This window comes from Sapajus apella, unplaced genomic scaffold, assembly GCF_009761245.1.
Source record: "Sapajus apella isolate SASKATOON/1434 unplaced genomic scaffold, GSC_monkey_1.0 scaffold44, whole genome shotgun sequence".
In the NCBI taxonomy this organism is placed as follows: Eukaryota; Metazoa; Chordata; class Mammalia; order Primates; family Cebidae; genus Sapajus; species Sapajus apella.
Window position 1 is genome coordinate 16,486,370 of NW_022436984.1, and position 10,886 is coordinate 16,497,255.

The following is a 10,886-nucleotide window of genomic DNA, read 5'->3' on the forward strand; positions in this document are numbered from 1 at the left end:
AACAGGCAATAGAAATTAACCCTGACAAATCACAATAATACATTTATTAAATTTCAAGAAAAGGTTGATCAATGCATCTCCTCACTAGAACATTCCCATTAAAGCAACTACATTCCCATAGCTCCCAGTCTCTGCCCCAGTTCAAAATTCCAGAATCTTGAGAGAGATAATCTGACTGGCCCATCTATGGCCCTCCATACCAATCAGCTATGGCTAGGGCGAGGAGGAGTCGCAGAATCTAGCATCTGTACCATTGACAGCCACTCAGCCCCCTCGCCATGGCTGTCAGGTTGGTGCCCAGAGAAAAGGCCCTAATAGTGAGCCTTTCAGCCCTCCAAGAATTCCTACAGCAGAGCTGTACAATTGTCTAGGATTTGTGATCTTCCCACAAAGTCCTGGGACGTTGATCTGACCCAACTAACGAGAACGAAATGTTCCTATAGCTGTTCAGCCATTTAATTTCACCCAACAAACAGTAGGCTGTGACATTTTCCATTTTCCACATTTTTCCAAATCTCTTATTTATTAATACTTTTAGCATCAATAAAAAGTCAAATTCTTCATATTCTTCTCCTTATTAAAAACTGTGTCATTGGGTGTGGTGGCTTTTGCCTATAATCCCAGAACTGTGGGAGGCTGAGGTTGGCAGATCACTTGAGGTCAGGCATTTGAGACCAGCTTGGCCACATGGTGAAACCTCATCTCTACTAAAAATACAAAATTAGCTGGGCATGGTGATGCAAGCCTGTAGTCTTAGCTACCCGGGAGGCTGAGACAGGAGAATTACTTAAACCCAGGAGGCAACAAAGTGAAACTCCACCTCAAAAAAAAAAAAAAAAAAGACTGTGTCACAGAAGACTAGAGCATTTAGCTCTGTAAAACTGTTCAGAGGCCAACCTACTTTGGGAGGCCAAGGCAGAAGGATTGCATGAGGAGAAGAGTTCAAGGCAGCCTGGGCAACATAGCAAGACCCCATCTCTATTCAATAATTTGAAAAATAAATTAGCTGAGTGTAGTGGCATGCATGCCTCTAGTCCCAGCAACTTGGGAGGCTGAGGTGGAAGGATTGCTTGAGTGATCCCTATCTCAAAAAATAAAATAAAATAAAGAAATGAATTCTGACAAAAGCCACAAAATTAATTTGTAGTGTCTTGATTGGCAACCTCTCAAAATATTTTTTTAAATTATGATATACAGTCATGAACCACATAATGATGTTTCAGTCAACAAAGCATCACATATACAATAGTAGTCTCATAAGACTATGATACCACATTTATACTGTACCTTTTCTCTGTTTAGATACACAAATACTTGCCATTGTGTTACATTTGCCTTCATTATTCAGTGCAGTAACATGGAGTACAGGTTTGCAGCCTTCGAGCAATAGGCTAGACCATATAGTCTATTCCATTCTAAGTTTATGTAAGTACACTTGATAATGTTCACACAATAACAAAATTGCCTAACGACATATCTCTAAGAACTGATTCCCCATCATTAAGCCAGGCATGACTGTATTTAAAATGTACACAAAATGGTTTAACAGAAACCTTCATTACCTCTCCCCAGATTCAACAGATATTAAGGTTTTACCATTTTGCTTCAGATTAACTTATCTTTTTAAAAGGAATAAAACATTACAGCTACAACCAAATCCCTGCCCCATACCCCTTCTCTCTCCCACCCACACAGACATGAGTGCCATCATAAAGTCACTGCATCATTTTCAAGAGTGATTTTGGTTTAGACTTTTTGTTTGGCCCTCAGGTGCAGAAGTTGAGATTGTCATTCTCCTCGACGGCATGCTGCCATCACCGTCTGCACAGAGCTCCTCTGTTTTTATTTATTTATTCCTTTAATCCTCATTCACCAGTCCAGCCTCTCCATCCATAAATGAGGCAACCACATTAATTTATTTAACATCACATCTTTGTCTGTGTCGCTATAAAACATACATTGCTGACCAGTTGTGGTGGCTCACATCTATAATCCCAGCACTTTGGGAGGCCAAAGTGGGTGGATCACCTGAGGTCGGGAGTTCAAGACCAGCCTGGGCAACATGGTGAAACCCCATCTCTACTAAAAATACAAAAATTAGCTGGGCATAGTTGCAGGCACCTGTAATCCCAGCTACTCGGAAGGCTAAGGCAGGAGAATGGCTTGAACCCAGGAGGGGGAGGTTGCAGTGAGCTGAGATCATGCCATTGCACTCCCGCCTGGGCGCAAGAGCAAAACTCGGTCTCAAAAAAAAAAAAAAATGTTGCCTTTCTGTGTGCAGGTATTTTTAGTTTACATGAATGATGTGGTGCAGCGTTCACTCTGTTTCTTGCATCTTCAGGCAGCACTGTTTTCAGGTCCACCCACACTGTTGGCTGTACATCTAGTCGGTTCTGCATTCACCTCATTGCAGTATACTTATCCCATTCTTATTCCATTCCCCAGGAGTGGTGGGAGAGAGAAGAGCAAATTGAGGACATTATGGGCCTGTCCTTGAGACTCCATCCTAGGAGTGAGATACTAATACCCCCTTTCCAACCACATGTGTACATGTGTACATGCACACGAACACACACACACACACACATACACTCACACACACACTCACACACACACTCACACACACACACACAACTTCAGCTGGGGACCCAGCGAAGGTAGGGGTGGGGGAAAGAAACTGGGAGTTTTATCAGAAAAGGATCTATCCTAGAGCTCAGGTACTATTAAATTCAAGTCCTTGCCTCCTCCAGGAAGCCTCCCCTGACCACCCTGTTCCATGCACGTCTCTCCCTCTTCTGGGGATGGCAAATCTCATTTAATCATACACTAGTCTAGTCTAGTCTTTTGGTTACTATCTCCTTGATCAGACCAAAATCCCATTAAAGGGAAAGACCATCTCTTGTTCTTTGTGTCTCTCTTGCTCAAGGCCTGTCCCAGAGGAAGTGAGAGCAGGGAGTGGGAAGTTGGATTTTGCTTCATTCAGGTTCTACTTCCTCTGTTTCAGGAACATGCCATCTTTCATCAGACAATTACGTGTTAGGTTCGTAGGAGTCCAGAGTCCAAACATGCACTGTGCCAGCTCTTGAGGCAGTGGCAAGGTCAGGGGGGCAGCTTTTCATGGGGGATGTGAACATCCAAACATGAAGCTGGAGGACAAGGTGGAGGGTACACAGACCTGAGCACGCACCTGGGATGCAGAGGAGGAGCCACCAGCTCGGCGCACAGGGAGGCCAGGGAGGGCTTCTAGCAGAGGTCACGGCCAAGCTGAACCTGAGAGAGAAAAATTAAGCTTGGAGCAAGGGGAATATGAATTAACATGGGGAGGACATAAGAAATCTTGTATGTGTTCCAACCATTATGGCTGCATAAAAAATTATCATGATATTGGCATAAAACAACACTTAATTATGTTTGGTATCCAGTGAGGGTCAGGAATCCGGATAGGGCACAGCAGGAGGAGCTTGTCTCTGCTTTCTGTGGTCTGAGTCCTCTGCTGGAAGCATGGAACGCTGGGATTTGGAATCATCTAAAGTCTCAGTCACTCACAAATCTAGTGGTTGAGCCTGGCTGCAGGTTGGAGGCCTCAGCTCTCCTCCACGTGGGTCTCTCCATGTGGGCCAGTTTGGGCATTTCCATAGCACAGTGTCTAGATTCCTACGGTGCACATTCCAAAGAGAGAGAGAGCTACATGGGAGTTCTAGCTTTTATATGACTTAGCATCAAAAATCATTCCTCTTGTCATGGTCTATTGGTCAGAGTGGCCTCAAGCCCCGTCCCAAGTTGATGAGAGGAAACAGAGACCCCCGTCCTCTTGGTGGGAGGAGTGACAATCACATTGCAAGAGCATGTGGGTTGGGAGATAGACTGTGGTGCAGTCATCTTTGGAAAACACAATCTCCACCGCCTGTGTTGATGGGGATGGAGGGCGTGGGGGGAACAACAATTAGATAGACCAGTGTCACTACCGCTGGAGCACCAAGCGCAAGGTAAAGGCAGGCAGATATAAGGCAACAAAGATAGGTCAGACCAGGTTCTGGAGGGTCTTAAAAAGCACACGTAGGACTATGTTTATAGACAAAGGAGGACTTTGGAAGCCCCAGGCCTCCTGCTCCCTTATTCCCTCCACCCAACATCCTCTCTGTGTTTGATCAGAAAATACCCAAGGCCCCCCATGAGTAGCTGAAGCAGAGGAACTCTCAGGGTTTAGGCTTTCACCTAGGTTGGCTCTTCGAATGTATGATAAGGCAGTAGACAGCCAGAAAGCCAGGGAGTGTCCCGGGAGTTAGAGTCAAGAGTTGCTAGCCTGCAGCTCCCTACCCCTGTTCCTGTGTTCGTGTGCACACCACGTGTACTTGGCCAAGCCCAATCTCTCACTCTGAGTCCCATGGATGCTTGGGTGGCAGGTGGGGACTTTTCAGAAATGCCCTGCCAGGTCCACTTTGAGTGGCTCTAGGCAGAGCATGAGCCATGCTTCATACACCCAGGCTCGGGAGGTGCAGGCCAAAGGGGTAGCATGATACCAAGAAGAGGGCTCTAGTTTGGGACGGGAGTCCTGTGTTCTCATCCTGCCTTTGCTCAACCAGCTGTGGGCCTCAGGGAGGACATTTCCTCTGCTGGACCTTGCAGCAAGTGCAAGAATTGGACTAGACAGGAGTTTTTCTCCAAGTGTACTACTTGGAGCTCACACATTAAAATCACCCACCCAGAAAACTACAGTGAGATGCCACCTCACACTCACTAGAATGCTAAAATCACAAAGAATGACAATATCAGGTGCTGACCAAAGGGTAGAACAACTGGACTCCTCATATATTGCTGGTGGGGATGCAAAATCATATAGCTACTTTAGAATCTAGTAAAGCTAAACACCTTCCCTATGATGCAGCAATTCCACTCCTAGATATTTATCCAAAAGACACAAACACGTGTTACACACACACACACACACACACACACACACACACAAAAGACTCATAAGAAATAATCACAGCAGCCTTATTTATAACAACCAAATATTAGAAACAGTCCAGGTGTCTGTCCATCAACAGGTGAATGAATCAAAAGAAACCTGTTTACCCGAAAGAAACTATTAGTACACACAACATGAATAGATTTCAAAAACTTGATTCCAAGAGAGAACAACCAGAAACAAAACAACTGTATACTGTATGGCCCCATTTATCATGAAGTTCAAAAACAGTTGGAACTTTAGGAATGGCACTAGACATCAGAGCCGTAATTGCCTGGGAGGATGAGCAGTGGGATGGAGAAACGGAAAGAGGACCCATGGAACTTTCTGTAGTGATGGAATGCTTCTATGTCTTGATGGAATGTGGGTGACACCCGGGTTTCCATTTGTCAAAATGCATGGAACTGCACACTTATTAAGATCGTGTATTTCATTTCCCTGTTATATCATTTTATCATGTATTATTAAAAATAAAATATTTGGAAGGGTAAAATGCAGCTTCCTGGGTGCCCCAGACTCACTGAGTCAGAGAGTCCTCTGCGGTGGGGCCCTGAAATCTGCAAGCTGAACGGGCTCCAGCTTCGGAGAGAGATTAGACTTGAGGCCCAGGTCCCCAAGGGCGGTACCCACACACCGCTACCCCCTCCCCACGTCCCCCACTGCACACGATCCCACTCGGCCCTTGGCGCTTCCCCCTCTCCCCAAGCCCCCAGCCCTCTGCCCAGTCGCCCCTGGTAACCAAGAAAGGGCTTGAAAATCCTCAAAGTGCAGCCGCCCGGGGAGGGGCCGTCCACAGTGTCAGCGAGACAAGGGCACATACAAAATGCGGGGTAATTGCCGCTTCTCTAATTCGCGGCCCTTTGTGCGGCGGCGCGGAGCCGGCGGCCGCGCTCCCAAGCCCCGGCCTTTCAGCCGCCCAGGGGGGGCCCGGCGGCCGCGCTCCCCGCGCTCCGTCGCGCATAATTAATCGGGCTTCACAGGGCCCGGGACAAAGGCGCCCATTCACCCCGCCGCTCCTCCCCCCGGGGATATTGTTATTTCTAAAAACTGCAGCCAGCTGGGCCGCAGAGAAATGTCAGCTCTGTGGGAGAATGAGCGCCCGGCCGGGCCGCGAGGAGACTGGGAGCTCTGTCTCTCGCGCCCCGCGCGGGATTAGACAGGCCGGGGAGCTGGGGTGGGCAGGGGGCCCGGGGTCTTTTCTGAAGTCTGCACGACTCCTCAGAAAGCCTCGTGATTTCCATGGGGCCCTGGAGGAGGGCGCCATGGAAATGGTAATGCGGGGCATTGAGGCTGGCTCGTAGGGAAGGAGGGGGGCGCGTCCAGGCCGCCCGGGCTGTGGCACGGCTCCCGGGTGGGAGGGGCCGGTGGACGGCCCAGTGGCCAGGCCCGGATGCCCCCACCTGTACCAGGCCCTCTAGGACACCGGGGAAAAGGCATCCAAGAATAAAGGCCTGAGTCTGGGTCCGAGGGGCGTGCAGTTAAGTTAGGGGCGGAGGATGGGGTGCCTCCACAGTCACCCAGCTCTGGTCACCCAGCTCTGCTCCAGGGACCACCAGGAGAGCTGGTTGAAAGCAATGCCTACACACGCCTGGGCCTCACCACTGAGGATCCAGGCTCTCAACTTCCCAGGCATCTGCATTTTCCTAAGCTCTCCAAGCACCTCTCCCCACCAACATTTGGTTACCACTCAGCACTGTCCCAGGGAGATGGCTCTGGTGCTCCACGTGCCATTTCACAGGCAGGAAATGGGCCCAAGGAGATAAAGGACTTGTCCAAGATCACAGAACAGAACTGGGACTGGCCCCAGGGCATACTGGTTGTGCACAAAAGCAGAACAGAAGAAGGGAGAAGGTGCTAGAAAGCGGGGCTTGGGCCTCACTTCCTCCCCTAAGCATCCCCTGGCTGCTCAGGTCGTCTGAGCTCTCCCTTCCTGGCCTCTCCTTGCAGGAGACAGGTCTGCCCGGTTAAATGCCTCCACCGTGTTCTGTTCTTCCTCGTGGGTTTGTTGGGGTTGTCCTACCTGCTCCATCAGAGGCACCGTTGAGTGCAGGCCCAGAGGCCCCACTGGTTTTATGCCAGGGTCAGTGCCCAGCAGAGCTCCAGCCAGGGCTTATTGGATGGGAGCAGTATCTCCTGACTCCAGGGTCCAGGTCTTCTAGGCTGCATTCCTCTTCAAAGTCCAGTGTCCTGCCCAGGGCCAGGAGAGGCCCAGGTCCCAGGTCGGCAGTGCTGGGCTTCATCTTTGCCACTGAACCCAAGGAAACGGGCACCCGACTATTCCTCCTCCCAAAGTTGGGAGCAGTTGTAAAGAGCCGCCATGGACTTCCAAAACCTCAGCATCCTGAACGCCTCCCAGGACAAGCAGAGGCCTTTCCAAAACCCTGCCCCTCCCAGCCCATCTTACTGAGACATTCTGTCCCTCGGCTATACTCTGGAAAATGTTCCCTCAGCCTAAGACTGCCAGTCCCAAGCAGGACCACAGGCCTCAGAGCCAGACCGCACCACAGGGCCTCACTCCTCCAGGCGAGTCAGGGAGAGGAAACTGCCTGTATTTTCAGAGGAGCTCAGGGTGGCCTCCAAGGCCCAGAGAGGGTGCCCAGCCAAGCGCATTTCTGCTGCTACCACGCCTTGCAAGACACTGGAAAACCAACATCACACGACATTCACATCTGTGGGTGGGAGAATGTGCAGAAAACTCGAGAACAAAGTAGAGAGAAGGAGAGCACAGGGTTCAGCCAAGCCTCTGAGGAGACAGACCAGCTGTCCAGTAACAAGCAGACTCAAGCATAGCTGCCGAAGTCAACAGATTTTCCCAAGGGGACCCTGTGACCTAGGCAGCCCCAGCACGGCATCAAGCAGAAAGCCAATCCAGCTCTCTCTGCCATTAAATCAGCTTTACTTAAGATATAAAATGACCCAATACTGTCTGAAAGTGAGATGACCAAGGCAGAGCTAGAAGGAAGCCAGACTATGTAAAAGAATGTCCTTGAAATATAAACTGAAGTATTTAAGGGTAAAGGAGCAAGATGTCTCTAAATTTTTCTCAAATGATTTCATCAATGTAAATAATTGGTGAATCTGGGGAAAGGGTATACAGGAATTCTTTATATAGTCTTATAATCTTTCCGAAGTTTGAAATTTAAAGAACAAGTCAGTAGGCAGCAGACACACCAAAACATCATAGCACTGATATGCTAATCCCATACCCAGGGAAGGGACTCGACTCTCCTGTGACCCTCCCCCTGTGACACACAGTCACACCCACACTCAGAATGCATGGAACTGCACACTTAGATCTCTGCATTTCATTTCCCTGTTACACCTTACATTTTATATTATTAAAAATAAAATATTTGGACTGGTAAAATGCAGTCCAAAGATGCACACATCTTTCACTGTCTTCTGTCATAGCAATTTGCAAACCCAAGCCAGGCCCAGCATCCTTAAGGGGAAGGCCAGTGCTGTTTACCTCTGAATCCTACTGCAGCTAGCAATGTATTTTGTAAGTGGTAGGCATTTAACCAAACCTAGAATCCAGTCATTTGCCATGGAAGGTTTCTAGCTCTGAGTGAGGTGGAAGGAGGAAGAGAAGGGGTAGATAGCCGAATGGAAGAAGAAACCAAGAAAGATGGCAGAGTCCACACGAAGCTTCTCTAGTCCAATACATTCATGTCAGAACTAACTTTTTTGTTGTTTTTTGGGTTTTTTTTCTTAGACAGAGTCTTGCTCTGTTACCCAGGCTGAAATGCAAGGGCACAACCTTGTTTCACTGTACCCTCTGCCTCCTAGGTTCAAGCTATTCTCCTGCCTCAGCTTTCCAAGTAACTGGGATTACAGGCACACACCACCACATCCGGCTAATTTTTTATATTTTTAGTAGAGATGTGGTTTCACCGTGTTGGCCAGGTTGGTCCTGAACCTCTGACATCAAGTGATCTGCCTGCCTTGACCCCCAAAGTGCTGGGATTACAAGCGTGAGCCACCACACCTGGCTAAGTGGTTTTTTTTCTTTTATTCAAGGTTAGTTGGTGGTCAGGCCCACCTAGTGGTTACCAGAGTCAACAAAACATTGCCTCATTCTCTGAGTGTTTTGTTATATGAATATTGTCTCTCCAGTGAGACCACAGGGGAAAGGGCCTTTTCTCTCCCTACCCTCCCACGGCCATCCTCATGAGCTTAATAGAGACACAGACCCGTAATATGCCCTTAAGTGCCTCTACCAGACTCAAAGCTCCATGAGGGCAGGGCTCTGTCTTGTTTGCTCTCTTCCAGGTCCCCAGCACTTAGCGTAGTGGTTGACACATTGTTGGCGAGTAGTACATACCGGTTAAATCACGGAGTGAATGAATGGGAGTTGTTTAATTAAGCTGAGTTTAGTTGGGTTCGGTAGGTCAAGTGGGGTTGAGTTGGATTGAGTTGGCTTGGGTTGGGTTGGGTTGGGTTGGGTTGGGTTGAGCTGAGTTGCCTTCTTCACTAGGTACACTAAGCAGTCTCATTGGGGGTCATGCTTCCAACCTCAGATGCTCAACCACAGAGTCAGAACCAACGGAAACCTCCCCTCTTTTCTTTAACTCCCACCTTCAAAGCAGATCCTTCTGGCTGCTGATTCTACCATCAAAGGTGGTGGAGCTGTCTCTATGGCCAGTGTAATATGATCAAAGTTAGGATAAGGTCCTCTTCTCATGGTCCTTTTGGGTGGGACTACTTTGGGAAGAGGAGCTTTGCTCAAACACCTTTTTGGTGGGGGCAGGATCTTCTGCAGGAAAGTTCTGGATTGAAGTATGGTACCACCACCCCCACCTTCACCACCCCATCACTCTATCCCCACATACACAGTAAGGACAAGGCTGGGGGTGGGGGGTCAGCAGAGAGCAGCACCCTGCAGGTGCCAGTGACTGAGGGAGAGCAGTAGGCCTGCGGGGAGCAGGGGGTTGTGACCCACATGATTAGCAGGAGCTTCATGTTCCTTCCTATTGCTTGGGGCAGGGCACTTGTAATAGGGCAGGGGAGCTCCCCATCACTAACAGGAACAGGAACCTGAGGCATGGGCATCTTCTATCAGGCCCTCTGAGGCCTTCCAGTCTCCAGCCCCTGGGCTAGGAGCCTTGTGTAGCAATCTTCCTGTTGCTACCATGGAGACCTGAGCCCCAGCTCAGCCCTGGGAAGGGTTGGATGCATTCCTGGCCATAGGAATGGGACATTTCACTCAGGTGGCCAGATGTTTATGTCCCTCTCAAATCCATATGTTGAAATCTTCACGGTGGGGCCTTTGAGAGGTGATTAGGTCCCGGGGGTGGAGCCCTCATGAATAGGATTAGTGCCCTTATATTGTACCCTGAGAGACCCCTCACCCCTTCTGCCATGTGAGGTTAGAGTAAGAAGCCACCGTTTATGAGGAGGTCACCCTCACCAGACACTGAATCTGCTGGCACCTGATTTTGGACTTCCGGCCTCCAGAACCGTGAGAGGCAAATGCCTGCTGTTTATAAGTCATCCAGTCCATGATATTTTATCGGAGCATGAATGGACTCAGATAACAGAGGTATCTTCACATAGCTTGGGGGAAGGAAGAGTTCCTCCTCTCACATCCCTTCCTGTGGGCTGGCCTATGTTGAGAAAACCTCCCCCTTTCCAGCACCTCTCACCATCTCCCCGCTCCCCTTTAGAGGAAATCCCTTCCTGGGCCTTCAGGGCCTGGCTGGGCATGCTCCCAGGATGCTTCATGTTTGCTTCCAACCTAAGAAGAGCCAGGCTTCCCAGCTGGGAGCTCTTTCTCCCTCCCCGCTTCCGCCTTTCTTCTCTGTCTGCCTCCCCTTCACTCTCCCCTATCTCCATCCCTTCAAACCCAAGAGTTTCCAAAGTGACAACATGTGGGCCCTAAACCAAACCCCTGTCTATAGGTCCTGCCTGTATCCCT